This window comes from Triticum aestivum, chromosome 5A, assembly GCF_018294505.1.
Source record: "Triticum aestivum cultivar Chinese Spring chromosome 5A, IWGSC CS RefSeq v2.1, whole genome shotgun sequence".
NCBI lineage: Eukaryota > Viridiplantae > Streptophyta > Magnoliopsida > Poales > Poaceae > Triticum > Triticum aestivum.
The window spans coordinates 611430884-611451814 of NC_057806.1; positions in this window are offsets into that span (position 1 = coordinate 611430884).

Consider the following 20931-nt stretch of genomic DNA (forward strand, 5'->3'; position numbering starts at 1 on the left):
TTGAACAAGGTATCGGGATACCGACGATCGAATCTCGGGCAAGTACAATACCGCTAGACAAAGGGAATTGTATACGGGATTGATCGAATCCTCGACATCGTGGTTCATCCGATGAGATCATCGTGGAACATGTGGGAACCAACATGGGTATCCAGATCCCGCTGTTGGTTATTGACCGGAGAACGTCTCGGTCATGTCTGCATGGTTCCCGAACCCGTAGGGTCTACACACTTAAGGTTCGATGACGCTAGGGTTATAAAGGAAGTTTGTATGTGGTTACCGAATGTTGTTCGGAGTCCCGGATGAGATCCCGGACGTCACGAGGAGTTCCGGAATGGTCCGGAGGTAAAGATTTATATATGGGAAGTCCTGTTTTGGTCACCGGAAAAGTTTCGGGGTTTATCGGTAACGTACCGGGACCACCGGGAGGGTCCCGGGGGTCCACCAAGTGGGGCCACCAGCCCCGGAGGGCTTCATGGGCCAAGTGTGGAAGGGGACCAGCCCCAGGTGGGCTGGTGCACCCCCCCACAAGGGCCCAAGGCGCAAGGGAGAGGAGAAGGGGGCAAACCCTAGGGCAGATGGGCCCTAAGGCCCATCCTGGTGCGCCTCCCTCTCCCCTCCCCCTTGGCCGCCCCCCTTAGATGGGATCTAGGCTGGCCGCCACCCCTAGGGGTGGAAACCCTAAAGGGGGCACAGCCCCTCCCCTTCCCCTATATATAGTTGAGGTTTGGGCTGCTCATAACACGCGAGTTCCTCTCCTCTATATGATGCAGCCCTGCATCTCTCCTTCCTCCTCTCCCGCGGTGCTTGGCGAAGCCCTGTGGGATAGCCACGCTCCTCCATCACCACCACGCCGTTGTGCTGCTGTTGGATGGAGTCTTCCTCAACCTCTCCCTCTCTCCTTGCTAGATCAAGGCATGGGAGACGTCGTCGGGCTGTACGTGTGTTGAACGCGGAGGTGCCGTCCGTTCGGCACTAGGATCTCCGGTGATTTGGATCACGACGAGTACGACTCCTTCAACCCTGTTCTCTTGAACGCTTCCGCATAGCGATCTACAAGGGTATGTAGATGCACTATCCTTCCCCTCGTTGCTGGTTTCTCCATAGATAGATCTTGGTGACACGTAGGAAAATTTTGAATTTCTGCTACGTTACCCAATAGTGGCATCATGAGCTAGGTCTATTGCGTAGATTCTATGCACGAGTAGAACACAAAGTAGTTGTGGGCGTTGATTTTGTTCAATATGCTTACCGTTACTAGTCCAATCTTGATTCGGCGGCATTGTGGGATGAAGCGGCCCGGACCAACCTTACACGTACGCTTACGTGAGACCGGTTCCACCGACTGACATGCACTAGTTGCATAAGGTGGCTGGCGGGTGTCTGTCTCTCCCACTTTAGTCGGATCGGATTCGATGAAAAGGGTCCTTATGAAGGGTAAATAGCAATTGGCATATCACGTTGTGGTCTTTGCGTAGGTAAGAAACGTTCTTGCTAGAAACCCATAGCAGCCACGTAAAACATGCAAACAACAATTAGAGGACGTCTAACTTGTTTTTGCAGGGTATGCTATGTGATGTGATATGGCCAAAGGATGTGATGAATGATATATGTGATGTATGAGATGATCATGTTCTTGTAATAGGAATCACGACTTGCATGTCGATGAGTATGACAACCGGCAGGAGCCATAGGAGTTGTCTTTATTTATTTATGACCTGCGTGTCAACTTAAACGTCATGTAATTACTTTACTTTATTGCTAACCGTTAGCTGTAGAAGTAGAAGTAATAGTTGGCGAGACAACTTCATGAAGACACGATGATGGAGATCATGATGATGGAGATCATGGTGTCATGCCGGTGACGATGATGATCATGGAGCCCCGAAGATGGAGATCAAAAGGAGCAATATGATATTGGCCATATCATGTCACTATTTGATTGCATGTGATGTTTATCATGTTTATACATCTTATTTGCTTAGAATGACGGTAGTAAATAAGATGATCCCTCATTAAAATTTCAAGAAAGTGTTCCCCCTAACTGTGCACCGTTGCGACAGTTCGTTGTTTCGAAGCACCACGTGATGATCGGGTGTGATAGATTCTAACGTTCACATACAACGGGTGTAAGACAGATTTACACACGCGAAACACTTAGGTTGACTTGACGAGCCTAGCATGTGTACAGACATGGCCTCGGAACATAGAAGATTGAAAGGTCGAGCATGAGTCGTATAGAAGATACGATCAACATGAAGATGTTCACCGACATTGACTAGTCCGTCTCACGTGATGATCGGACACGGCCTAGTTGACTCGGATCATGTAATCACTTAGATGACTAGAGGGATGTCTATCTGAGTGGGAGTTCATAAGATGAACTTAATTATCCTGAACATAGTCAAAAGGTCTTCGCAAATTATGTCGTAGCTCGCGCTTCAGTTCTACTGTTTAGTTATGTTCCTAGAGAAAATTTAGTTGAAAGTTGATAGTAGCAATTATGCGGACTAGGTCCGTAAACTGAGGATTGTCCTCATTGCTTCATAGAAGGCTTATGTCCTTAATGCACCGCTCAGTGTGCTGAACCTCGAACGTTGTCTGTGGATGTTGCGAACATCTGACATACACATTTTGATAACTACGTGATAGTTCAGTTAAACGGTTTAGAATTGAGGCACCGAAGACGTTTTTGAAACGTCGCGAAACATATGAGATGTTTTGAGGGCTGAAATTGGGATTTCAGGCTCGTGCCCATGTCAAGAGGTATAAGACCTCCGACGATTTTTCTTAGCCTGCAAACTAAGGGAGAAAAGCTCAATTGTTGAGCTTGTGCTCAGACTGTCTGAGTACAACAATCATTTGAATCAAGTGGGAGTTGATCTTCCAGATGAGTTAGTGATGTTTCTCCAAAGTCATTGCCACCAAGCTGCTAGAGCTTCGTGATGAACTATAATACATCAGGGACATATATGATGATCCTTGAGATATTCGCGATGTTTGACACCACAAAAGTAGAAATCAAGAAGGAGCATCAATTGTTGATGGTTGGTGAAACCACTAGTTTCAAGTAGGGCAAGGGCACGAAGGGATACTTCATGAAACGGCAATTCAGCTGCTGCTCTAGTGAAGAAACCCAAGGTTGAACCCAAACTCGAGACTAAGTGCTTCTGTAATAAAGGGAACAGCCACTGGAGCAGAATTACCCTAGATACTTGGTAGATAAGAAGGCTGGCAAGGTCGATAGAAGTATATTGGATATACATTATGTTAATGTGTTCTTTACTAGTACTCCTAGTAGCACCAGGGTATTAGATACCGGTTCGGTTGCTAATTGTTAGTAACTCGAAATAAAAGCTACAGAATAAATGGAGACTAGCTGAAAGGTGAGATGACGATATGTGTTGGAAGTATTTCCAAGGTTGATCAAATATCGTACGCTCCCTCTACCATCGAGATTGGTGCTTGCATTGAGCATAGACATGATTGGATTATGTCTATCGCAATACGGTTATTCATTTAAGGAGAATAATGGTTACTCTGTTTATTTGAATAATACCTTAAATGGTCTTACACCTGAAATGAATTGTTTGTTGAATCTCGATTGTAGTGATACACATGTTCATGCCAAAAGATAGTAATGATAGTACCACCTACTTGTGGCACTACCACGTAAGTCATATCGGTATAAAACGCATGAAGAAGCTCCATGTTGATGGATCTTTGGACTCACTCATTTTTGAAAGGATTGAGACATGCAAACCATGTTTGTTGGTAGATATGCATGAAGAAACTCTATATAGATGGATCGTTTGGACTCACTTGATTTTGAATCACTTGAGACATGCAAATCATACCACATGGGCAAGATGACTGAAAGCCTCGTTTTCAGTAAAATGGAACTAGCAAGCAACTTGTTGGAAGTAATACATTTTGATGTGTGCAGTCCAATGAGTGCTGAGGCATGTAGTGGATATCGTTATGTTCTTACTTCACAGATGATTTGAGTAGATGTTGAGTATATTTACTTGATGAATCACGAGTCTGAATTATTGAAAGGTTCAAGTAATTTCAGTGTGAAGTTGAAAGATCGTCGTGACAAGAGGATAAAAGATCTATGATATGATCATAGAGATGAATATCTGAATTACGAGTTTGGCACAGAATTAAGACATTGTGGAAATTGTTTCACAACTAATACAGCCTGGAACACCATAGTGTGATGGTGTGTCCTAACATCATAACTGCACCCTATTGGATATGATGCATACCATGATGTCTCTTATCGAATTACCACGATAGTTTATGGGTTAGGCATTAGAGACAACCACATTCACTTTAAAAGGGCACCACGTAATTCCGATGAGATGACACCGTATGAACTATGGTTTAGAGAAACCTAAGCTGTCATTTCTTAAAAGTTTGGGGCTGCGACGCTTATGTGAAAAAAGTTTCAGGCCGATAAGCTCGAACCCAAAGCGGATAAATGCATTTTCATAGGACACCCAAAACAGTTGGGTATACCTCCTATCTCAGATCCGAAAGCAATAAGGGATTGTTTCTAGAATCGGGTCCTTTCTCGAGGAAAAGTTTCTCACGAAAGAATTGAGTGGGAGGATGGTGGAGACTTGATGAGGTTATTGAACCGTCACTTCAACTAGTGTATAGCAGGGCACAAAGAGTTGTTCCTGTGGCACCTACACCAATTGAAGTGGGAGCTTATGATATTGATCATGAGACTTCGGATCAAGTCACTCCCAAACCTCGTAGGATGACAAGGATGCGTACTACTTCAGAGTGGTACGTAATCCTGTCTTGAAAGTCATGTTGCTAGACAACAATGAATCTACGAGTTATGGAGAAGCGATGGTGGGCCCGGATTCCGATAAATGACTCGAGGCCATAAAATCCGAGAGAGGATCCATGTATGAAAACAAAGTGTATACTTTGGCAAAACAGCTCGATGGTCGTAAGGCTGTTGAGTACAGATGGATTTTAAAAGGAAGACGGACAATGATGGTAAATGTCACCATTAAGAAAGCTCGACTTGTCGTTAAGAAGTTTCTCGACAAGTTCAAGGAGTTGACTACGGTGAGACTTTCTCACTCGTAGCGATGCTAAGAGTCTGTTGGAATTATATTAGCGATTACTACATTATTTATGAAATCTTGCAGATAGGATGTCAAAACATTGTTTCCTCGATGAAAGGTTGTATGTGATACAACCAGAAGGTTTTGTCAATCCTGAAAGATGCTAATAAGTATGCAAAGCTCTAGCAATCCTTCTAAGGACTGGAGTAAGCATCTCGGAGTTGGAATGTATGCTTTGATGAGATGATCAAAGATTTTGGGTTTATACAAAGTTTATGAGAAACTTGTATTTCCAAAGAAGTGAGTGGGAGCACTATAGAATTTCTGATGAGTATATGTTGTTGACATATTATGGATCAGAAATGATGTAGAATTTCTGGAAAGCATGCAGAGTTATTTGAAAAGTGTTTTTCAATGGAAAGCCTGGATTAAGCTACTTGAACATTGAGCATCAAGATCTATAAGGATAGATCAAAACGCTTAATGGTACTTTCAAATGAGCACATACCTTGACATGATCTTGAAGGTGTTCAAGATGGATCAGTCAAAGAAGGAGTTCTTGCCTGAGTTGTAAGGTATGAAGTTAAGACTTAGAGCTCGACCACGGCAGAATAGAGAGAAAGGACGAAGGTCGTCCCCTATGCTTTAGACGTAGGCTCTACAGTATGCTATGCTGTGTACCGCACCTGAAGTGTGCCTTGCCTTGAGTCAGTCAAGGGGTACAAGAGTGATCCAAGAATGGATCACAGGACAACGGTCAAAGTTATCCTTATTAACTAGTGGACTAAGGAATTTTCTCGATTATGGAGGTGGTAAAAGAGTTCGTCATAAAGGGTTACGTCGATGCAAGCTTAACACCTATCCGGATAGCTCTGAGTAGAGATATCGGATACGTATAATGGAGCAACAATTTAGAATAGCTCCAAGTAGAACAGTTATTTGAAGTGGCTCCAAATGTAGCGTAGAAGTTGCATCTACAAGATGACATAGAAATTTGTGAAGTACATACGGATCTGAATGTTGCAGACCCGTTGACTATAACCTCTCTCACAAGCATAACATGATCAAACCCAGAACTCTTTGGGTGTTAGTCACATGGGGATGTGACCTTGAGTATTAATCACATATCGATGTGAACTGGATTATTGACTCTAGTGCAAGTGGGAGACTGTTGGAAATATGCCCTAGAGGCAATAATAAATTGGTTATTATTATATTTCCTTGTTCATGATAATCGTTTATTATCCATGTTAGAATTGTATTGATAGGAAACTCAGATACATGTGTGGAAACATAGACAACACCATGTCCCTAGTAAGCCTCTAGTTGACTAGCTCGTTGATCAATAGATGGTTACGGTTTCCTGACCATGGACATTGGATGTCGTTGATAACGGGATCACATCATTAGGAGAATGATGTGATGGACAAGACCCAATCCTAAGCATAGCACAAGATCGTGTAGTTCGTATGCTAAAGCTTTTCTAATGTCAAGTATCATTTCCTTAGACCATGAGATTGTGCAACTCCCGGATACCGTAGGAATACTTTGGGTGTGCCAAACGTCACAACGTAACTGGGTGACTATAAAGGTACACTACAGGTATCTCCGAAAGTGTCTGTTGGGTTGGCACGAATCGAGACTGGGATTTGTCACTCCGTGTGACGGAGAGGTATCTCTGGGCCCACTCGGTAGGACATCATCATAATGTGCACAATGTGATCAAGGAGTTGATCACGGGATGATGTGTTACGGAACGAGTAAAGAGACTTGCCGGTAACGAGATTAAACAAGGTATCGGGATACCGACGATCGAATCTCGGGCAAGTACAATACCGCTAGACAAAGGGAATTGTATACGGGATTGATCGAATCCTCGACATCGTGGTTCATCCGATGAGATCATCGTGGAACATGTGGGAACCAACATGGGTATCCAGATCCCGCTGTTGGTTATTGACCGGAGAACGTCTCGGTCATGTCTGCATGGTTCCCGAACCCGTAGGGTCTACACACTTAAGGTTCGATGACGCTAGGGTTATAAAGGAAGTTTGTATGTGGTTACCAAATGTTGTTCGGAGTCCCGGATGAGATCCCGGACGTCTCGAGGAGTTACGGAATGGTCCGTAGGTAAAGATTTATATATGGGAAGTCCTGTTTTGGTCACCGGAAAAGTTTCGGGGTTTATCGGTAACGTACCGGGACCACCGGGAGGGTCCCGGGGGTCCACCAAGTGGGGCCACCAGCCTCGGAGGGCTTCATGGGCCAAGTGTGGAAGGGGACCAGCCCCAGGTGGGCTGGTGCACCCCCCACAAGGGCCCAAGGCGCAAGGGAGAGGAGAAGGGGGCAAACCCTAGGGCAGATGGGCCCTAAGGCCCATCCTGGTGCGCCTCCCTCTCGCCCTCCCCCTTGGCCGCCCCCCTTAGATGGGATCTAGGCTGACCGCCACCCCTAGGGGTGGAAACCCTAAAGGGGGCGCAGCCCCTCCCCTTCCCCTATATATATAGTTGAGGTTTGGGCTGCTCATAACACGCGAGTTCCTCTCCTCTATATGACGCAGCCCTGCATCTCTCCTTCCTCCTCTCCCGCGGTGCTTGGCGAAGCCCTGCAGGATAGCCACGCTCCTCCATCACCACCACGCCGTTTTGCTGCTGCTGGATGGAGTCTTCCTCAATCTCTCCCTCTCTCCTTGCTGGATCAAGGCATGGGAGACGTCGTCGGGCTGTACGTGTGTTGAACGCGGAGGTGCCGTCCGTTCGGCACTAGGATCTCCGGTGATTTGGATCACGACGAGTACGACTCCTTCAACCCCGTTCTCTTGAACGCTTCCGCATAGCGATCTACAAGGGTATGTAGATGCACTATCCTTCCCCTCGTTGCTGGTTTCTCCATAGATAGATCTTGGTGACACGTAGGAAAATTTTGAATTTCTGCTACGTTACCCAACAAGTTCGGCCAGGACTCTCCTGACAAGGAGAGAGACCTTAATGAGTTTAGTATGTCGCCGAAGGGCGAGTACTGAAAGATATCCGCGGAGGTGAACTCCATGATCGGCGCCTAGTCAGATTCAATGGGCACGGGCGCAGGCGGTTCGGAGTCCGTAGCCGGGGAAGAATCCGGTAGTTTGGCATCACGGCTCTCATGAAGGGTAAGGTTGATACTCGGCTCGATCGCCACTGAGAATGCGGTCTCCGTGGCGGGGTCTATCCACCCGTCCATGGTTGGCGCAATTGGCTCCGAATTGAGGGTCGGAGCGGTTGCCGGTGCGGTCTCCTGAACACTGTCCGATGGTAGAGCTAAATCATGCTCATTGTGACCGTGCGGGACACTCGGCAGGGGCTCGAATCCATCGAAGATCAAGTCTCCGTGGATGTCGGCCGTGTAGTTTAAGCTTCCAAACCTGAGCTGGTGGCCAGGAGCGTAACTCTCGATCTGCTCCAGATGGCCAAGCGAGTTGGCCCACACTGCGAAGCCACCGAATACAAAGATCTGTCCGGGGGAAAAGTCTCATCCTGGACTGCATCGCTATCGATGATTGAAGGAGCCATCAAGCCTAATGATGATGACACAGAGGAACTCTCAATGAAAGCACCAATGTCGGCGTCAAAACCGGCGGATCTCGGGTAGGGGGTCCCGAACTGTGCATCTAAGGTGGATGGTAACAGGAGGCATGGGACACGATGTTTACCCAGGTTCGGGCCCTCTTGATGGAGGTAATACCCTACGTCCTGCTTGCTTGTTCTTGATAATATGAGTAGTACAAGAGTTGATCTACCACGAGATCAGAGAGGCTAAACCCTAGAGGCTAGCCTATGGTATGATTGAATGTTGTCCTACGGACTAAAACCCTCCGGTTTATATAGACACCGGAGAGGGCTAGGGTTACACATAGTCGGTTACAAGGAAAGAGATCTACATATCCGTATTGCCAAGCTTGCCTTCCACGCCAAGGAGAGTCCCATCCGGACATGGGACGAAGTCTTCAATCTTGTATCTTCATAGTCCAACAGTCCGGCCAAAGGATATAATCCGACTGTCCGAATACCCCCTAATCCAGGACTCCCTCAGGCGGGCTTGATCATTCCTAGCTAGTGGTTGAATCTTGGAAATTTTTTGATGTTTCTCTGATTAAATAGATACTTATGTACCTAGAAATGATTTTTGGAAAAATAAATAAATAGCAAACTATGAGGCAGCTACAGTTCAAATTTGACCCGCTTCCTACTGAATCGGCGGAAATTTGTCTTTTTCACCAGAGGTGGATCAAGGCTTTTGACACCCAACCATTGCGTCAATTGTGCATTAAACATGGCATAGTATTTTATAAAATTGATTTGGTCCATTTTTGCAACAATTATTTGGTAGTTCCTTCATAAAAAAACTCATTTCAGGCACTCGAACAATGGAAAATGAATTTTCCGTGCAAAGAAAATGAAAACTCCCTTAGACAACATTGTTTGGAATTCCAAGATGTACCCTTTTGCACAATATGAGATCATTTGAACAAACTATGCCATGAATGTGGCCATAAGATTGATCATTTGGCTTGAAAGCCATGAATCTGTTGGGGAACGTTGCAGAAAATTAAAATTTTTCCTACAGTTTCACCAAGATCCATCTATGAGTACATCTAAGCAACGAGTCAAGGGAGAGAGTTTGCATCTACATACCACTTGTAGATCACGAGCGGAAGCTAGCCAAGGGGATGGTGATGATGGAGTCGTACTCGAACGTGATTCGGATCACCGATGTCCAAGTGCTGAACGGACAACACCTCCGCGTTCAACACACGTACGGGACGGGAGACATCTCCTCCTTCTTGATCCAGCAAGGGGGAAGGAGAGGTTGAGGAAGATTGCTCCAACGGCAGCACGACGGCGTGGTGTAGTTGGTGCAGCAGTACTCCGACAGGGCTTCGCCAAGCATATACGGAGGAGGAGAGGTGTTGGGGAGGGGAGGGGCTGCGCCTTGGCTTGTGTTCAGCTCCCATGCGCCTCCCCACTATATATAGGGGTGGAGGGGCTGGTTTCTTGCCCTCCAAGTCCATTGGGGCGTTGGCCTAGGTGGGAGGAAAGAAATCCCATCATTTCCTTCCCCACCGATTGTTATCCCCCCTTTTTAGGGATCTTGATCTTATCCCTTCGGGATATGATCTTATTCCTTCTAAGGGGGGATCTTGGTGCGCCTTGACCAGGGGTGTGGGGCCTTTCCCCCACTACTCACGTTCATGTGGGTCCCCCCATGCAGGTGGGCCCCACTCCGGAACCTTCTAGAACCTTCCCGGTACAATACCGAAAAATCCCGAACATTTTCCGGTGACCAAAATAGGACTTCCCATATATAAATGTTTACCTCCGGACCATTCCGGAACTCCTCGTGGTGTCCGGGATCTCATCCGGGACTCCGAACAACATTCGGTAACCACATACAAACTTCCTTTATAACCCTAGCGTCATCGAACCTTAAGTGTGTCGACCCTACGGGTTCGGGAGACATGTAGACATGACCGAGACGTTCTCCGGTCAATAACCAACAGCGGGATCTGGATACCCATGTTGGCTCCCACATGCTTCTCGATGTTGTCATCGGATGAACCACGATGTCGAAGATTCGATCAAACCCTGTATACAATTCCCTTTGTCAATCGGTACGTTACTTGCCCGAGACTCGATCGTCGGTATCCCAATACCTTGTTCAGTCTCGTTATCGGCAAGTCACTTTACTCGTACCGTAATGCATGATCTCGTGGCCAACACTTTCGTCACCTTGAGCTCATTATGATGATGCATTACCGAGTGGGCCCAGAGATACCTCTCCGTCATACGGAGTGACAAATCCCAGTCTCGATCCGTGTCAACCCAACAGCTACTTTCGGAGATACCTGTAATGCACCTTTATAGTCACCCAGTTACGTTGTGACGTTTGATACACCCAAGGCACTCCTACGGTATCGGGGAGTTACACGATCTCATGGTCTAAGGAAGAGATACTTGACATTGGCAAAGCTCTAGCAAACGAACTAAACGACCTTTGTGCTATGCTTAGGATTGGGTCTTGTCCATCACATCATTCTCCTAATGATGTGATCCCATTATCAACGACATCCAATGTCCATAGCCAGGAAATCATGACTATCTGTTGATCACAACGAGCTAGTCAACTAGAGGCTCACTAGGGACATATTGAGGTCTATGTATTCACACGTGTATTACGATTTCCGGATAATACAGTTATAGCACGAATAAAAGACAATTATCATGAACAATGAAATATAATAATACTTTTATTATTGCCTCTAGGGCATATTTCCAACAGTCTCCCACTTGCACTAGAGTCACCAATCTAGTTACATTGTGATGAATCGAACACCCATAGAGTTCTGGTGTTGATCATGTTTAGCTCGCGAGAGAGGTTTAGTCAATGGATCTGCGACATTCAGATCCGTATGTACTTTGAAAATTTCTATGTCTCCATCTTGAACATTTTCACGGATGGAGTTGAAACGACGCTTGATGTGCCTGGTCTTCTTGTGAAACCTGGGCTCCTTGGCAAGGGCAATAGCTCCAGTGTTGTCACAGAAGAGTTTGATTGGCCCCGACGCATTGGGTATGACTCCTAGGTTGGTGATGAACTCCTTCACCCAAATCGCTTCATGCGCTGCCTCCGAGGCTGCCATGTACTCCGCTTCACACGTAGATCCCTCCACGACGCTCTGCTTGCAGCTGCACTAGCTTACTGCTCCACCATTCAACATATACACGTATTCGGTTTGTGACTTAGAGTCATCCGGATCTGAGTCGAAGCTAGTGTCGACGTAACCCTTTACGACAAGCTCTTCGTCTCCTCCATAAACGAGAAACATGTCCTTTGTCCTTTTCAGGTACTTCAGGATATTCTTGACTGTTGTCCAGTGTTCCTTGCCGGGATTACTTTGGTATCTAGCTACCAAACTCACGGCAAGGTTTACATCAGGTCTGGTACACAGCATGGCATACATAATAGATCCTATGGCTGAAGCATAGGGGATGACACTCATCTCTTCTTTATCTTTTGCCGTGGTCGGTGACTGAGCCAAGCTCAATCTCACACCTTGTAACATAGGCAAGAACCCCTTCTTGGACTGATCCATTTTGAACCTCTTCAAAATCTTATCAAGGTATGTGCTTTGTGAAAGACCTATGAGGCGTCTCGATCTATCTCTATAGATCTTGATGCCCAATATGTAAGCAGCTTCTCCAAGGTCCTTCATTGAAAAACACTTATTCAAGTAGGCCTTAATGCTGTCCAGAAATTCTATATTATTTCCCATCAAGAGTATGTCATCTACATATAATATGAGAAATGCTACAGAGCTCCCACTCACTTTCTTGTAAACGCAGGCTTCTCCATAAGTCTGCATAAACCCAAACGCTTTGATCATCTCATCAAAGCGAATATTCCAACTCCGAGATGCTTGCACCAGCCCATAAATGGATCGCTGGAGCTTGCATACTTTGTTAGCATTCTTAGGATCGACAAAACCTTCCGGCTGCATCATATACAGTTCTTCCTTAAGATGCCCGTTAAGGAATGCTGTTTTGACGTCCATCTGCCATATCTCATAATCATAGTATGCGGCAATTGCTAACATGATTCGGATGGACTTTAGCTTCGCTACGGGAGAGAATGTCTCGTCGTGGTCAATCCCTTGAACCTGTCGATAACCCTTAGCGACAAGTCGAGCTTTATAGATGGTGACATTACCATCCGCGTCTGTCTTCTTCTTAAAGATCCATTTGTTTTCTATCGCTCGCCGATCATCGGGCAAGTCTGTCAAAGTCCATACTTTGTTTTCATACATGGATTCTATCTCGGATTTCATGGCTTCAAGCCATTTGTTGGAATCTGGGCCCGCCATCGCTTCTTCATAGTTCGAAGGTTCACCGTTGTCTAACAACATGATTTCCAGGACGGGGTTGCCGTACCACTTTGGTGCGGAATGTGTCCTTGTGGACCTACGAAGTTCAGTAGCAACTTGATCCGAAGTACCTCGATCATCATCATTGGTTTCCTCTTCAGTTGGTGTGGGCATCACAGGAACATTTTCCTGAGCTGCACCACTTTCCCGTTCGAGAGGTAGTACTTCATCGAGTTCTACTTTCCTCCCACTTACTTCTTTCGAGAGAAACTCTTTTTCCAGAAAGCATCTGTTCTTGGCAACAAAGATTTTTGCCCTCGGATCTTAAGTAGAAGGTATACCAGACAGTTTCATTAGGGTATCCTATGAAGACGCATTTTTCCGACTTGGGTTCGAGCTTTTCAGGTTGAAGTTTCTTGACATAAGCATCGCATCCCCAAACTTTTAGAAACGACAGCTTAGGTTTCTTCCCAAACCATAATTCATACGGTGTCGTCTCAACGGATTTAGACGGTGCCCTATTTAAAGTGAATGTAGCTGTCTCTAGAGCGTATCCCCAAAATGATAGCGGTAAATCAGTAAGAGACATCATAGACCGCACCATATCCAATAGAGTGCGATTACGACGTTCGGACACACCGTTTCGCTGAGGTGTTCCAGGCGGCGTGAGTTGTGAAACGATTCCACATTTCCTTAAGTGTGTGCCAAATTCGTGACTTAAATATTCTCCTCCACGATCTGATCGTAGGCACTTTATCTTTCGGTCACGTTGATTCTCCACCTCATTCTGAAATTCCTTGAACTTTTCAAAGGTCTCAGACTTGTGTTTCATTAAGTAGACATACCCATATCTACTTAAGTCATCAGTGAGAGTGAGAACATAACGATATCCTCCACGAGCCTCAACGCTCATTGGACCGCACACATCGGTATGTATGATTTCCAATAAGTTGGTTGCTCGCTCCATTGTTCCGGAGAACGGAGTCTTGGTCATCTTGCCCATGAGGCATGGTTCGCACGTGTCAAACGATTCATAATCAAGAGACTCTAAAAGTCCATCGGCATGGAGCTTCTTCATGCGCTTGACACCAATGTGACCAAGGCGGCAGTGCCACAAGTATGTGGGACTATCGTTATCAAGTTTACATCTTTTGGCATCTACACTATGAACATGTGTAATATTACGCTCGAGATTCATTAAGAATAAACCATTGACCATCGGAGCATGACTATAAAACATATCTCTCATATAAATCGAACAACCATTATTCTCAGACTTAAATGAGTAGCCATCTCGTATTAAACGAGATCCAGATACAATGTTCACGCTCGAACTTGGCACTAAATAACAATTATTAAGGTTCAAAACTAATCCCGTAGGTAAATGTAGAGGCAGCGTGCTGACGGCGATCACATCGACTCTGGAACCATTCCCAACGCGCATCGTCACCTCGTCCTTCGCCAGTCTCCGTTTATTCCGCAGCTCCTGCTGTGAGTTACAAATATGAGCAACGGCACCGGTATCAAATACCCAAGAGTTACTACGAGTACTGGTAAGGTACACATCAATTACATGTATATCAAATATTCCTTTGGTTTTGCCGGCCTTCTTATCTGCTAAGTATTTGGGGCAGTTCCGCTTCCAGTGACCCTTCCCCTTGCAATAAAAGCACTCAGTCTCAGGCTTAGGTCCATTCTTTGACTTCTTCCCGGTAACTGGCTTACCAGGCGCGGAAACCTCCTTGCCGTCCTTCTTGAAGTTCTTCTTACCCTTGCCCTTCTTGAACTTAGTGGTCTTATTGACCATCAACACTTGATGTTCTTTCTTGATTTCAGCCTCTGCTGACTTCAGCATCGAGAACACTTCAGGAATGGTCTTTTCCATCCCCTGCATGTTGTAGTTCATCACAAAGCTCTTGTAGCTTGGTGGGAGCGACTGGAGGATTCTGTCAATGACCGCCTCATCTGGGAGGTTAATGTTCAGCTGGGTCATACGGTTGTGCAACCCAGACATCTTCAGGATGTGCTCACTGACAGAACTGTTTTCCTCCATCTTACAACTGTAGAACTTGTCGGAGACATCATATCTCTCGACCCGGGCATGAGCTTGGAAAACTAGTTTCAGCTCTTCGAACATCTCATATGCTCCGTGATGCTCAAAACGCTTTTGGAGCCCCGGTTCTAAGGTGTAAAGCATGCCGCACTGAACGAGGGAGTAATCATCAGCGCGAGTTTGCCAAGCATTCATAATGTCTTGGTTCTCTGGGACGGGAGCGTCACCTAGCGGTCCTTCTAGGACATATTGTTTCCTGGCAGCTATGAGGATGATCCTCAGGTTCCGGACCCAGTCCGTATAGTTGCTGCCATCATCTTTCAGCTTGGTTTTCTCTAGGAACGCGTTGAAGTTCATGTTGACATGAGCGTTGGCCATTTGATCTACAAGACATATTTGCAAAGGTTTTAGACTAAGTTCATGATAATTAAGTTCTAATCAAATTATGAACTCCCACTCAGATTAGACATCCCTTTAGTCATCTAAGTGTTACACGATCCGAGTCGACTAGGCCGTGTCCGATCATCACGTGAGACGGACTAGTCATCGTCGGTGAACATTCTCATGTTGATCGTATCTTCCATACGACTCGTGTTCGGCCTTTCGGTCTCCGTGTTCCGAGGCCATGTCTGCACATGCTAGGCTCGTCAAGTTAACCCTAAGTGTTTTCGCTGTGTAAAACTGTCTTACACCCGTTGTATGTGAACCTAAGAATCCATCACACCCGATCATCACGTGGTGCTTAGAAGCGACGAACTGTAGCAACGGTGCACAGTTAGGGGAGAACACTTCTTGAAATTTTTGTAAGGGATCATCTTATTTACTACCGTCGTCCTAAGTAAACAAGATACATAAACATAATAAACATCACATGCAATTATATAGTTGTGACATGATATGGCCAATATCATATAGTTCCATTGATCTTCATCTTCGGGGCTCCATGATCATCTTGTCACCGGCTTGACACCATGATCTCCATCATCATGATCTCCATCATCGTGTCTTCATGAAGTTGTCACGCCAACGACTACTTCTACTTCTATGGCGAACGCGTTTAGCAATAAAGTAAAGTGAGTTACATGGCGTTCTTCAATGACACGCAGGTCATACAAAAAATAAAGACAACTCCTATGGCTCCTGCCGGTTGTCATACTCATCGACATGCAAGTCGTGAATCCTATTACAAAGAACATGATCTCATACATCACAATTCATCATTCATCACAACTTCTGGCCATATCACATCACATGATCAATCGCTGCAAAAACAAGTTAGACGTCCTCTAATTGTTGTTGCATCTTTTACGTGGCTGCAATTGGGTTCTAGCAAGAACGTTTTCTTACCTACGAATAACCACAACGTGATTTTGTCAACTTCTATTTACCCTTCATAAGGGCCCTTTCATTGAATCCGCTCCAACTAAAGTGGGAGAGACAGACACCTGCCAGCCACCTTATGCAACTAGTGCATGTCAGTCGGTGGAACCGGTCTCACGTAAGCGTACGTGTAAGGTTGGTCCGGGCCGCTTCATCCCACAATACCGCCGAAGCAAGAAAAGACTAGTAGAGGCAAGTAAGATGACAAAATCCACGCCCACAACAAAATTGTGTTCTACTCGTGCAAAGAGAACTACGCATAGACCTAGCTCATGATGCCACTGTTGGGGAACGTTGCAGAAAATTAAAAATTTTCCTACGGTTTCACCAAGATCCATCTATGAGTTCATCTAAGCAACGAGTCAAGGGAGAGAGTTTGCATCTACATACCACTTGTAGATCACGAGCGGAAGCTAGCCAAGGGGATGGTGATGATGGAGTCGTACTCGAACGTGATTCGGATCACCGATGTCCAAGTGCTGAACGGACAGCACCTCCGCGTTCAACACACGTACAGGACGGGAGACGTCTCCTCCTTCTTGATCCAGCAAGGGGGAAGGAGAGGTTGAGGAAGATTGCTCCAACGGCAGCACGACGGCGTGGTGTAGTTGGTGCAGCAGTACTCCGACAGGGCTTCGCCAAGCATATACGGAGGAGGAGAGGTGTTGGGGAGGGGAGGGGCTGCGCCTTGGCTTGTGTTCAGCTCCCATGCGCCTCCCCACTATATATAGGGGTGGAGGGGCTGGTTTCTTGCCCTCCAAGTCCATTGGGGCGTTGGCCTAGGTGGGAGGAAAGAAATCCTATCATTTCCTTCCCCACCGATTGTTATCCCCCCTTTTTAGGGATCTTGATCTTATCCCTTCGGGATATGATCTTATTCCCGCTAAGGGGGGATCTTGGTGCGCCTTGACCAGGGGTGTGGGGCCTTTCCCCCACTGCTCACGTTCATGTGGGTCCCCCCATGCAGGTGGGCCCCACTCCGGAACCTTCTAGAACCTTCCTGGTACAATACCGAAAAATCCTGAACATTTTCCGGTGACCAAAATTGGACTTCCCATATATAAATCTTTACCTCCGGACCATTCCGGAACTCCTCGTGACGTCCGGGATCTCATCCGGGACTCCGAACAACATTCGGTAACCACATACAAACTTCCTTTATAACCCTAGCGTCATCGAACCTTAAGTGTGTAGACCCTACGGGTTCGGGAGACATGTAGACATGACCGAGACGTTCTCCGGTCAATAACCAACAGCGGGATCTGGATACCCATGTTGGCTCCCACATGCTTCTCGATGTTGTCATCGGATGAACCACGATGTCGAGGATTCGATCAAACCCTGTATACAATTCCCTTTGTCAATCGGTACGTTACTTGCCCGAGACTCGATCGTCGGTATCCCAATACCTTGTTCAGTCTCGTTACCGGCAAGTCACTTTACTCGTACCGTAATGCATGATCTTGTGGCCAACACTTTGGTCACCTTGAGCTCATTATGATGATGCATTACCGAGTGGGCCCAGAGATACCTCTCCGTCATACGGAGTGACAAATCCCAGTCTCGATCCGTGTCAACCCAACAGCTACTTTCGGAGATACCTGTAATGCACCTTTATAGTCACCCAGTTACGTTGTGACGTTTGATACACCCAAGGCACTCCTACGGTATCCGGGAGTTACACGATCTCATGGTCTAAGGAAGAGATACTTGACATTGGCAAAGCTCTAGCAAACGAACTAAACGACCTTTGTGCTATGCTTAGGATTGGGTCTTGTCCATCACATCATTCTCCTAATGATGTGATCCCGTTATCAACGACATCCAATGTCCATAGCCAGGAAATCATGACTATCTGTTGATCACAACGAGCTAGTCAACTAGAGGCTCACTAGGGACATATTGAGGTCTATGTATTCACACGTGTATTACGATTTCCGGATAATACAGTTATAGCACGAATAAAAGACAATTATCATGAACAATGAAATATAATAATACTTTTATTATTGCCTCTAGGGCATATTTCCAACAGAATCTTCACGCATGATAGCTCGTTTCTGAGAACACTTTTTTTAAAATAATTGCCGTATTACAAGTTTATTATTTTTCCTGGAAACTTGGTCACATATAATGACACAATGCGAAGGTTTTCTAATTTTTTGACTTTTTTGAATTTTTTATGCGTGTTTCAAAATACGTTCAAAATGGCGGGCTTGGCGTTCCTAGCTAGTGGTTGAATCTTGGAATTTTTTTGATATTTCTCTGATTAAATATATACTTATGTACCTAGAAATGATTTTTGGAAAAAATAAATAGCAAACTATGCGGCATCTACAGTTCAAATTTGACCCGCTTCCTCTTGAATCGGCGTAATTTTGTCTTCTTCACCAGAGGTGGATCAAGGCTTTTGACACCCAACCATTGGGTCAATTGTGCATTAAACATGGCATAGTATTTTATAAAATTGATTTGGTCCATTTTTGCAACAATTATTTGGTAGTTCCTTCATAAAAAAACCTCATTTCAGGCACTCGAAAAATGGAAAATGAATTTTCTGTGCGAAGAAAATGAAAACTCCCTTAGGCAACATTGTTTGGAATTCCAAGATGTACCCTTGTGCACAATATGAGATCATTTGAACAAACTATGCCATGAATGTGGCCATAAGATTGATCATTTGGCTTGAAAGCCATGAATCTTCACGCATGATAGCTCGTTTCTAAGAACACTATTTTAAAAAAATAATTGCCTTATTACAATTTTATTATTTTTCCTAGAAACTTGGTCACATATGATGACACAATGCGAAGGTTTTCCAATTTTTTGATTTTCTTGAACTTTTTATACCCGTTTCAAAATGCGGTCAGAACGGCGGGCTTGACCGTTCCTAGCTAGTTGTTGAATCATGGAAACCTTTTGATGTTTCTCTGATTAAATAGATACTTATGTACCAAGAAATGATTCTTGGAAATATAAAGAGCAAACTACGAGGGAGCTACAGTTCAAATTTGACCCGCTTCCTCCTGAATCGGCGGAAATTGGTTTTTTTCACCAGAGGTGGATCAAGGCTTTTGACACCCAACCATTGTGTCAATTGTGCATTAAACATGTCCTAGTATTTTATAAAAATGATTTGGTCCATTTTTACAACATTTATTTGGTAGTTACTTCACAAAAAAACCTCATTTCGGGCACTCGAAAAATGGAAAATGAATTTTCCGTGAAAAGAAAATGAAAACTCCCTTAGGCAACATTGTTTGTCATCCCAAGATGCACCCTTGTGCACAATATGAGATTATTTGAACAAACTATGCCATGAATGTGGCCATAAGATTGATCATTTGGCTTGAAAGCCATTGATCTCCACACATGATAGCTCGTTTCTGGGAACACTTTTTAAAAATAATTACCGTATTACAATTTTATCATTTTTCCTAGTAACATGATCACATATAATGACACAATGCGAAGGTTTCCTATTTTTTTATTTTTTTTATTTTTTCATGTCTATTTCAAAATGCGGTCAAAACGGCGGGCATGACCGTTCCTAGCTAGTGGTTGAATCTTGGAAAAATTTTGGTGTTTCTCTAATTAAATAGATACTTATGTACCTAGAAATGATTTTTGGGAAAAAATAAAGAGCAAACTATGAGGCAGTTGTAGTTCAAATTTTTGATCCGCTTCCAGCTGGATCAACGGAAATTTGTCTTTTTTACCAGAGGTGGATAAAATCTTTTGACACCCAACTATTTGGTCATTTGTGCATTAAATATGGCCTAATAGTTTATAAAAATTGATTTCATCCAATTTTGCAATAAATATATTGTAGGTCCTGCACAAAAAACTCATTTTGGGCACTCGAAAAAGGGAAAATGCTTTTTTTGCAAAAAAACTCATTTTCGACGACACCTTTTTAAAGATATTTATCTTATTCCATGTTGTTACTTTTTCTGAAAACTTGTTCACATTTTGGTGACACAATGAGAAGGTTTTCCATTTTTTATAGAATTTCTCAGATCATAAAGTAGCTTAAATGATTTTAACACATTATTTTAAGTCAACTACGACCAATTTAGATGGTCATAACATCGTACTGCATTCTGATTGGTTTGTGGACATATCACGCGGATCGTGCATCTAACACCGTCGGATGCTCGGGGATCCAACGGCTGTCCTCGACCCATCCACACCAACCCTGAAACCCTAGCTATGTCCTCCAGGTCAATTTCCATCCACCCCCCGCCTCCTTTCTTTCCCTCGTTCCCCAATCCCCTCCCTTCCTCACCCACGCAAACCCTAGCTCCTCTCGATCCCGTCCCCTTCCTCCCCGCCAGCTCCACCGATCCTCCCCTCGATCTCGTCGGAGCGGGCGGAGATCGGGCCGCGGTGATTCCCCACCCCACCCAGCCACAACGCCATGCCCAAATCAAGCCTCCTCCTCCTCCATCGCACCCATCCCCATCCCCACACCAATCACACCGCCCGCCCCCGTCGACTGCTCCTCCACC